The following is a 12,363-nucleotide window of genomic DNA, read 5'->3' on the forward strand; positions in this document are numbered from 1 at the left end:
ACCTATTGGCTATTATATAATTATCAATTATACATCATTAAAGATGTAGAATCGGTACAACACGATTGCGCCCTTGATTTTACTTGCAAAAAACACAACTTGATTGAGCTCCATGAAATAGATATAGGTGTTGCCCTTCAAACAGTCGGAGTGGTAAACTCAAAGTTGAAATTAAAAGTTCTAGTGACACAGTGATGACAACCAACGGTTAACTGCTGCTCAAATGTGAAATCCGACTATACTGCAGTCTACAACAGTATCGATTGGCGCATACCTACCTACAGATGAGATAAATTAACAATACAATATTGTTGTATACGTTTATGAAAAAAAAATATGACAAATGTTTCTAATATACCTACCATGTAAATACAGCTCGAAACTAGAACTTTTAACTTCAACTTTGAGTTGACCACTCCGACTGCATTTTAAAATAGTATACTGGAAAATTGTTAAAAAAGCAAGACCTATATTTCACGGACCTCAATCGTGTTGAGATTTCTGTATTTAAAGATTTAAAAAGAGCGCGCACTTGTGCTAATTTGTTAAGCGCAATCGTGTTGTGATTTTTGTATGCAAAGGGGTAGGGCGGGCTGAATCGAGTTACCTACATGCCATGTGGAATACCCGAATACGAAACTGCAATGCTACTCTAGATTAGTCACAATTCGTCACTAAATAAAATATGTTTTATTAAATCCACATCATCCCTTATTTTTCCTAAAATTATCTCACAAAATTCCAATCGTCGATCTGCATCGCCTTCCCCTAATTCTTGAACAATTGTAATTTTAAATGCCTTATAATTTTGATTTTTAACACACCCCAAACACTTTGTTTGGAAATTCCTAACTCATGTCCCATTGGATATAGTTTTTAAAGACTTAGTAAAATCAATCGAAACCATGCCTAAAACCGTTATTTTTTTATTTTCATCTGCTTCAACTTCTGAGGTTCGTCCTGTCTTCTTTTTGTCTTGGATATTACCAGTTTCACAGAACTTGTCAACAAGATGTTTTACGTACGATTTTTGAACATTTTTTTTTATAATTGAAAAAAAATGAATTTTTGTATCACCGCAATGACGTAAGCTTTTCAATACATTTTTTGAAATAATTTAATGTGTTTAATTTAAATTTACCTGTTTGTAAAACATTAAACTGTCTAGCAGTTCGGCAAGACATTTATTGGTCGAACCATACAACAAAATTAGCTCTACAGTCGAATACATTATTATAAGACAAGTACTTATCAATTTAAAAAACAACTCGCACAGTAATATATTCTATAGAGCTAAAATTTTGAATAGTAGGTAATTAGTGAAAAGCTCAATTGAACTAAAACTTAAAACAGATTTGTATACAACAATATTTAAAATTAATAGAAATAAGTTAGATAACACGATTCATTAAATAATATTATGATCCAAAATAAACTATTAATTACAAGATATTTTCATAAATAGTCGATATTAATATACCTAATATAAGAAGGTACCTTTATTCTGAGTTAATTACAGATTTCTATTATTATTATTATTAACAAATAACATAATTATTATTTATTACCTTAACCACCAAAATTAAGGATTCAAATTTAGTAAGCAAAGTAATTGTAATCAAATAATCAATTCATTATGATTATTATACATAAATGTAGTTATTATTAAAATAATAGTATAGTTGATACTTATTACTTATTTTATAATAGTATGATATGTTGAATTGACTATTTTGTAGGCATTGAACCCAACATTTTGGGGTTTTTAATTTTAATTTGTGTGTCTTTGGATTACCGATTTAAGTGTATATAAAGATATGAAATTGCATTAAAATACAGCGTAGAGTTTTTGAATATTGTGCAAATATAATAATGAATGGAGAGTTCTGAGTTTAATTAAAAATCCGTCATGTCTTCTAAATGAAATTGTATTTTTTTAAATAAAGGAGTACGACATTTATATTTTGAAAAAATACCTATTTATTATCAGATAATATTTAGATATGGACGATATGGTTTAAGAAACTAAACTATATAAGTTGCTGCGTTAAATAAAACGGATGTCGTGCATCGTTTTAAATATCGTGTAGAACACTTAAAGTGAGTACCTATGCTATAATCATAAATATAATCGAAAATAAGATTGATAGCTTTAGTCAAAATTTAAATAAATGGATTGCTCTTTAAAATTTAAAGTTGACGTATTCTAAAATAAATATTAATTTGTAATTATTTTAAACTAAGATAATCTCTATCATTATTTAACGGCTAACGTTACTGATAATCAGTATATTATGTTGGTAGATAAATGAAAATCAATCTAGTTGTATAAATCAATTTGATAAAACTTCTATACCAATGTTTTAATTTATTCAAACAATATCTGTACGGTACATTGGTTATTCTATATATTATTTCGTTTGATGGACAATAAGTAATAACTGTATTAATATATTTTCAAAACACAATTACGGTAATAGTATAGCTACAGTAATAAATGCAACCCGTGGCACCGATGTTTGTATCGTAATACGGTATACAAATATACAAATAAAAACCGAGAGAAGTATAATAGGTATATATACCACTGTCTACCACTATTTTTTTCCCTAGTCGACAGTTAAACTAAAATACGAGATAAATGCCAATTACTTGTATATTGTGACTTGGTTCGTATTATACGTCGTATTTAATTATGGATTTTTATGGAATTATGTTGATTTTTTGATTTATCATAAAACCTTAAAAAGTTAAAAATAATATTAATACTCAATGATAATAATTTAGTAATTAAATATCTTCAACAATAAAGCTGATAAATGATTGATGATTGGAATTGATAAGTTGGTATGGAAGTTCCATGGTATTTCAACTATGCCAGGCAGGTCTGCTGGTGAACAAGCTGAGTTTCAAAAAAATTTCAAAATTATATTTTGTACATTATTATAGCCATTACCTAAATTGAGTTCTGGTTGACTCCATTGGGGATGGTAATAGAGATACATTTGACATCTTTGGATACATTTAGTTGATATAATAATTTTCTTAAAAAGGATTTGTGTTAGGTGCCATGTAGTTTTTGTATATATAATTCTACAAATGTAAAGAAAATAAAGTTTTAAAACTTTGAAGTCCATTTCCACGACCAGATGGGTATGTCGTTCAGGACAGATTAGTGACATACAAGCTTACTAGGTACTCTTTTAATTGCAATTGGTGAAATTACTGTTTCTGTGGCTCTCTATTAATCAAACAGATATACGAGTCAAGAATTTAGGTAATTTATTTCATATGAAAAGTTTTGAATCCATATTTGCCCTATAGCTACTAGATCCAATAATTTGTCTTATATTAAAAACCAATACATACGTTTGCAATCATTTATTTACTATACAAATATTAACTACAATGCAAGTAATGCAACTTGTTGAACCCACCCTGCCACAAAGTTTTGCGCATACCTTTATTATGCTACCTGACCATACAATTGCCCCAGTCTGTGTAACTTTTTGGAATATTTCTTTATTTGCAATAAACTAAGCAAAATTAGTAACGTAGCTTAAGTTCTAAAATGAAAAATTCGATTTTTGTTTTCGATATTTCTTACTGAACAGTAAAATATATAAGCATATGCATAATTTCGGTTTGGCTGATTAACCAATTTAACCGACACTTCTTATTCACAGTTTGTTTGATTTTTAACCAAATTTACCATTCATACCAAATCAGGATGTAAAGTACTTAACTTAATTTAGGTTTTGGTCAAGTAATTCTAAACTAATTCTACTAGTATAGCTATTGAAAGAGATTTATCAAATATTCTTTAAAAAAAAAAATGTCAATACTGAGCGAAGGCTTAAACTGTAATGATTAGTGTATTATTATTATGTTACTTATATCAATTCTGTAACTTTATCAAAAGAAAATTAAAAAATGTAATTTATAACTAAAATAGTATATTTCAAGTTTAATGTTTACCTTATTCCACTTTTTTATGATTCCTATTATTATACAAACACTGACACAGGATATCTTATAATAAAATACAATTTTAATTGATTTACAATTGCATTTGTTGAAAATTAATTTAACCTGTTTGGGGAGGGGGTGGAGTCAGAGCCCCCCACTTAATCTGGGCGCGTGTAAATTCCGCCCAAAAATGGTAAATTCCACCCAAAATGAACTGGTAAAATAAGGTACATGTAAATTCCACCCCCAAAAAATACAGGTAAAAAAAGGCGCATGTAAATTCCACCCAAAAAATGTTTTTGCTTTAGACCCTAGGACATGTACTGAACGTAAAAACCTCATGATTCTAAATAAAACTCGGGTGATTAATATTAAATTAATTAATAGTTATTACAAATAATTTATTTAATATTTAATTAATATTATTTCTATCTGACATTACCAATTATTAGGTTCACAATATTGTAGTCAAAAGTGATAAGATATTACATGATTGACGATTGTCGTCTTATACGAGTGTTCAAAAATTGTGAACTTCCAAATACTATAGTCTATAGAACACTCCGGGCGGAATTTACAAACCTATTTTTGCACCTGTATATTCTTTCGGGCGGAGTTTAAGTGTATTTTTTTTTACTTGGATATTTTCCCGGGTGGAATTTACCATATACTTTATTTTTAGCTATTAATTTCTGGCGAAATTTACAATCTTATTATAAAAATGCTAGGGCTGAAGCCCCTCATAACTTTAAGGTTTAGTTAGTAGTTAGTCGTTACATCTAGGTATGTAGCTGAGCCTGCTCTCTACCTACTATAACTTCCAAGAAATATCATAATTATATTTTCAACAACTCTTGTTCGAACACGGAACAGTTGTCACGCCACGCAAGCTGAAAACCGGTTCGTCTCGCCGCGCTGCCGGCGTCGAAGCTTTAGAGCATCCTCCGTCCCCTACTTCCCGCCGCTGGCCGTCGCCGTTCGGGTAGTTCGCGAATACGATCGAGTTGGACGGAGCTCTGTGTCCCTTGCCGCCCCGAGTTGTGCTTTTTTGGCCTACAAGTGTGCCTACATCCTGTGCTTGCCATCCAGCCAACGAGATTGTCGTGTGGTTAAGTGTGACTACATCCCGTGCCTGCCATCCAGCCAATGAGATCGTCTTGTGTTCACCCGGGCGTGCTGCTTAGGTGTGGAAAGATTTTCCGGCCGCGACTGCCGAGTCTGAACGTTGGAGTGGTGCAGTCCCGCTGAACGAAGGCTACAGCCCGGTCATACTTTGTATTATATTTTGTACTATTGAATTTATTGTGCGATCATTTTCGATAATTATTATACATAACCTTGGGCGCCCACCTCATTCGAATAGTTAATCTATCAAAATATATGTATTATATCCATAAAATTAAAACCAGTCATATGTACTCATTTTTGGGGTAACCTTATGTCCCTCCATCGCTAGTCGGTATAGCCAACCTAACCTATTTGTAGGATCTAGATCGGCGAAGAACAACTCTCAAATTATAAAAAAAATGAACCTACCACCTATACACTAACTATACACTGATTGTACACTATACATACATACAATTACCAAATCATTCAAAAATATTTAGTTTAAATGATTTATTAGTATTTTAATTTGAGAATTTATATCTTATTAGAGATTTCTTCTTTAATTATAATGAAATAATATTGATGATTTCTGTAAAGCATTAGATCCAAAAGTAGAAAAGTTATGTTCACTTTTATTTATTTTAAAAGTTTCTTAAAAATGTTTTATCACCTAGGCTGTGAACTTGACAACTTTTATTTTTAAAGAAAAACTCCCATAACTTATTTAAAGATATATAAGGGTGCTGGGTGGACAATCGGTGAATAATACATATTTCAAAATTTGTAGAAGCTAAACTTATAAATACGAACACATAAATTCATAAATTATAAAAGTTTGATTATTTAATCAAATTATTATTTTTATTGATTGTTGGATTTTCATTAAATTTGAACTTTGTATATCTATACTATGTAGTTAATACAAGTATGAACATGTAATAACCTAATAATTTAGAAACCTAATACATTCAACTGAAAATACTGCGTACCTACCTATTTTTCTTGAAGAAAATCCCTATTATTATTAAAAATTGTTTCTGAATAATTATCTAACAAATCAATGGTCAAAAATATCAATATTATTTGTATTATATTGAAACATCAGTTCTAAAGAGTTCATTTTTCTGTCAGTTCATAATATTATGTTGATGATCAGAGATAATTTCTGTATAAAAATAGAAGTATTATGGTATTATACTGATCTATTTTTAAATGTCACGAGCACTCAGATGTTTTCAAAAACTAAATATAAACTTTTCAGTAAGGTATTTTTTACACATTATGTTTTTACTTTTAACTTTAAAATTATTATTCATACAGTTTTAGAATTTTTTTTATTTTAACTCACATGGGTATACTGACAAACATAATGTAAGCATATACTCATAATCATATACAAGTATAATTATGTGCTTTATGCTACTTGAGTCTAACTAATAATTAAAATAAGCTTTAAGTTGTACCCGCATACGATGTGCCGACGTTACAACTTTTAAGAAACGTACTCATTCTTATGCATGTTAAAGTTTGTTTCTGAGCTTGAATAACAATAAAAGTGATTGAATTTCGCAGTAGGTTTAATATTTTAAGCGTCGCATATACATTGAAAGAAAGCTTTCAGTTTCATAATTTACGGATAAGTAGTTAAAATTAAATTATAAATTTGAATTGCTTAAAATAGACAGTTGCTGTCGGGATTTTGTCCTTTTCTAATATGTAAAAGAAACTATTAAATAATTCATATTATTGTGTTCTAAATGGTTATAGGGCCATGTCTAATCATTATTTTTTCAAACGGATGTTTAATTTAATTTCTGCTTTCAGTTGTATACTTGTATATAGCTTATTTGAAAGAAAACTAAATTATTTTTTAAAAATATATTTATTCTGTTTAGACTGTTTAGAGCTGAGTTTAAGTTGGGTGAATGACGTTAAACATAATTTTAAAAATAATAATAAACAAAATTACTATAAAAGTTTACAAAAGTAAATATTTACTCTAATTTTCACTTATACAGTTATACCCAATTACCATTAACCACTTTAAATATCCAGATCATTAAGAATTCTTAATCTAAAATAGTTTTAAAATCATAAACACATTTGAATTCCAGTAATGTCTTAAGATAGTGTATATCAGTGTATTGTAAATTGTGCAGTATTTTATGCTTTGAAAATGACTTACATGGAAGTTAAATTCAAAGAACTCATTATGTATTTATGTAAATAAATTCATTAGACATCTAAAAATCATATTTATTATTAAATTGTTGGATTACATTATATTTAACTAAACAGGATACCTCCATAATTAAAAAATGATATTATCAAATATCAATGTCATATTTTATAAAATCTCACTTATATTATTTTGTATTATAATAATAGGTATAATGATGTTAGTTATGGTATGATATACTCGTAATAAGTTCGGTATAATTTAATGATGTTTTTTTTTTAAATTAGTATTTTTCGATGAACATAAGTCATAATTGGAGAATAATACTTTTTCGTTAAATTAAAATCACAAACCTATATTCATATCCAATTAGAAATTACTATAATAAAGATTTATTGTTACTTTTTAGTATAACCTACTTATAATACTGTTGCTATTATGTTAATTAATTATTTTAATATTTTAAATAGGTAGACAGGTAGTATAATATTGATAAGGGCGCCAAGTGCCTAAGTACAACAAACAGATATTAAGTATATCATATTATGTTTGCATGTCTCCCACAGTTTTTACAAAATAATCGTATTGGATTAAGTGATCTTTTTTTTTGAGAGGGAGAACAGCGTTTTTAACATTTAAAATGGATTAGAATTAGTCTCTATTCGTTTGTAATGATTTAACTTAAGCTCATAATATTTTTAATTTAATAAAAAATCGCTGTAAAAAAATAGATAACTGTTGGTATTATAAAAATATCATTATACTTACAAACTTCAAGTTAGAAATATTCTTTTAAATAAATTACTGAAAGCTAAGCTAACAAAACATATAATATTATAAACTGTCATTTGTGCAAAGTAAACCTATAGAACTATAGCTAAACACTTTTGTTACGTTCTACGAGCGTAGGTATAAAGTCTAAATTTTAAAAGAATGTAAAGCTTAAACCACGAAAAAATATTGTATTAATACACTAAAGTGCACATAAATATAAACCGTCTTTAACTACGAAGTACACAAATATACAATGTTGTCTATGCACATCGCGTGTAAATATTATTCTGGTGTACACATTATTGTATAATATAATCATTAAGTTGGCATAAACACGCCTTTGTTCCGAGAAGAATTATTGAGAAACGTTTTCCACTGTTGACAGTGTCTGACCTCCCGCCATCCGCACATTTTAGAGGAATGTTTGGACCACTCTAGTATAGTTTGATATTTTTTTTAACGCCAAGGTGTGGCTATGTGCCTATGTATAGTGTAGACTATTTGAGTAATATGTACGTACCTATACCTATCATAAACTGAGATAAAGTCAAATTTTAGTGGGGGATAGGCTTACATTTTTTTCAACTAAAGCCTACATTGAATTAAGCAAATAAATTTGTTTATAGAACCACTACCACATATAATGTTTTAATTAATTTTGTTCCCTTCATCGTAAATAATATACCTATTGTACACTGTAGCCTATAATACAAACAATAACAAGTAGATACCATTATGAAAATCATATAAATGACAGTTCATTATAATTAAACACAATATTTATTTAACAACAAAAAAATCAAAAATGAATTTTACTTGTATTCAGTATACATTATGTATATATATAATTAAATAAAATGATTTTATTTCAGTGTTGAGATGGGTCGGGTCAAAACTAAAAACGTTCTTTTGATTCCAAAAGTATTCTAGAATTGAATCTAATTTATAAATACCTATTAAGTATTAACAAATGCCAAATTGTATTAGTAAATTACAATCCTGCAGTGGCACGGATACTGTGGATTTTAGAAATAGTTTTCCGAGTTAAGAGTTTGAACTTTTGAAGTCGAGGATCTTGACTGTGTGAAGTCAAATGTGTATAGTATTATTTAATTATGTTGTGTATAAATATATTTAGCATAATAATTAATACCAAGTAATTTATTATGATAATTATTAATTAAGAACAATATATCAATTTAATGCATATGAGTTATACTTACGTTAAATATAAACATATACTTTTATATTAGTTAAGCAAAAGTATGGATATGGAATATGCCTTATAATAATATATGAGCATGGTGAGTATTCCTAAAAATGTTTTTCCCGAAGTATTTGAACACTTCATAACACCAATATTAGTTACTACTGCAAGCTATAAAACAATAATATTCGTTAAACGCGTAGATATTTTTGAAGAGCTTAGAAATTATTTGAGTGAGCTAATCACCTGTAAGCGCCACTACGATCGCCTACGCTCATACAATTATAATATATCGTGTGCTCTTGAAATAGCCGTCGTCGCTATACTCAAAGGTGAGTACCTGCCTACAACGTTGAATATTGATCGAGTGTCATTGATTTTAAAATAAACAGATAATCCTGTCACTAAACATTATGATAGTTTACAATAATGAATAATAATAGACAATATAGTTATTAGGTACTACTGTTATTTGGCTACTCTACCGTCTCCGAAACCCTGCCCCGCATCATCGTTTAATAAAAGGTAATTTATCGCTCCGCTGTCCCATCCACCTAATTGCTATATAATATATATACATTATATCATGGTTTTATTAGGAGGGGGGTGAGAGTGTTTCCCCACCGTTGGCAGCGACCAAGGCAATACAGAATCATCTAAGCCACATTTTGTCATGGGTCTGTTTTGAAATCAATGGTCAATAATAATCTACTCTATGGTTCTACTTACAATATTGGCAGCTAGTATAGTAGCCGCAGCTAATATATTATTATGGTACTCAAATGATAACATTTTATAACATGATATTATATTATTATATACAACTGTAAAAGTTTATAGCGGCATTGGGCATCACTGCACTGTCCGTCATGATATAAATATTTAGGTAGGAACCTAACAATATATTTTAAGTGGATATTATAATTATTATAATATTGCTACAATGTGATAAGTAAAATATTATGTTTTATTTAATTTGTATTATTAATACTATAACAGTATTCTGTAACTTCTGATTATTAAATTAAAAATATAGGTTGTCACTGTGAATAGTTTAAATAAGCTAGGATAAAAAATCCCCAAAAAATATTTATTTTTTTTATAGAAGATATGTATTGTTATAAATATTTAATTTATATAAAAACATCTTTTTTTGTCAAAAATTGACGGAAAAAAAATAGTGAAACCAGCTCAATGAATCGTTTAGTATAATATATAATGTAGTATATAACCTAATGCATTTTGACTAACAATAATTGAAAAACATTAAGCACAACAAAAAATTGCAATCATATAAGTATCTACTATTAAAGAATTATTTTTGGTAAAATCGGTATCTGCAAATTTCATACAAGAAAAATGAAATTCAAATAAACCTACATAAATAATGTTGTGGTTTTACATTTATAATACACTACTATTATTCAAATATTCCCAAATGTCATGAATACATTTTAAAAACTAATTGAAGTATATTTGCATAAGTAATTATAAAATGTTAAATAGTGTAGATTAATGCGATGAATTTAATTTGATCAATTATTTTAAATTATGTAAAATAAAAAATGTATATTGAGTTTTCGTATACCTACTGTAAATAATTCAAATATATTTTTAGCTAGGTTTGGGCTGTATAGAATACACAATTGTCTCCCTTCGTTACAACTTTTTCTAAGACCCTGTTCTAAAAAAATATGTTTCAAGTTCAGTTTAAAGAAATACTTAAAGTTAAAATTATTATAACTCAAAACGAGTTTAAATATATAATTGAACAATATAATAAATTATTTATATCAAAAGTTATGATAAAATGAACGTTTTGACTAAACTAAAATATTTTAAACTGAATAGATACACAATGTAATGTAGGTTGACATCATTGGAACCCTACACAAGCATCCTGATGATTTATGAAAATATTCATGGGACAAAGACCCTCACTCATCTAAGACGCAATTATGGTTATAACATTTGCTGTTTTTCTTCAGTTGGAGGTCAAATAGGAATTTTTATGAACAAATACGTACCTACATCTGAATATTAATTGCAAATAATCTATATAATCTTATACAAATTTTAAGAAAATTTAAAACCCTTTCAAATTCTCCATTTTATAGTGCCAACTTTATTTTCTGCTAAAATACCCATTAGTCTTGTCTATTACTCCTATACAAGAAAAATAATGTACAAAAATACCTATACGAATGGAATTTGGGTAAACTGTAAAATAATGTTTGTTTATAAAATATATAATAAATTAAAATTTTTTTTCTTTTACCTGTAATTTTATTTATGATTTTTAGAAATCAAGTTTCATAATTAATAGTTTAGATTTAAACATAACGTACCATGTATGAAGTTTAAAAATTTTTTACCGTGGTACATTATTGTCGTTACTATTTATTAATATTCGCATAAAAGTGATTATAATTCTGATTTTCATAACGTTGGTTTGAAAAAGAATATACTGGACAGAGGTCAGCTAACGCTTACGACCACATAATCAAAATCGATTTTTATTACATTTTATAATATTAATATATTCAACTCAGTAGCCAAATGAAATGGGTAATTTTTTTTTTAACTACTAAAAACGATATATACAGTACTGTATATAATCGTATCATACACCACTAGGTTGCGCCAAATAAAAGTTCTTTAAAAGATGTTCTGAAATTGCAGTACTTATATGGTTCTTATTATTTTTTAGAATCGAGCACTACGGTATTATAACATACGATTTCCCAATTTCTAGATTCATAAACGGAACCTTACAGTGTGTGTGATTTTTTTTGATTTCACTTACCAGCGCAGTGTGATATTATAGTAGGGGGCTACTCTAAAAATATATTATGCAAAATGCATTTATTTCAAAATGAATACTATCATTGTATAAAATATTTAAATGAAACTCATTTAAAGTTGTATTTACTTTTGTTGTTTTGTGTAATTATTATGGAATTTACACCAATGGGCAATGAATTGCATTCAAGTATTTAGTAAAGTATGTGGTACATCGTAAATGGTTGTATTTCATTTTGGAAAACAACAATTATAGTGCAACCATACATTTTTTTAATAAATGGAGTGTTATCGATTGTTGCTTATAATTGAATTTTCTAAT

This window comes from Myzus persicae, unplaced genomic scaffold (assembly GCF_001856785.1).
Source record: "Myzus persicae strain clone G006 unplaced genomic scaffold, MPER_G0061.0, whole genome shotgun sequence".
In the NCBI taxonomy this organism is placed as follows: Eukaryota; Metazoa; Arthropoda; class Insecta; order Hemiptera; family Aphididae; genus Myzus; species Myzus persicae.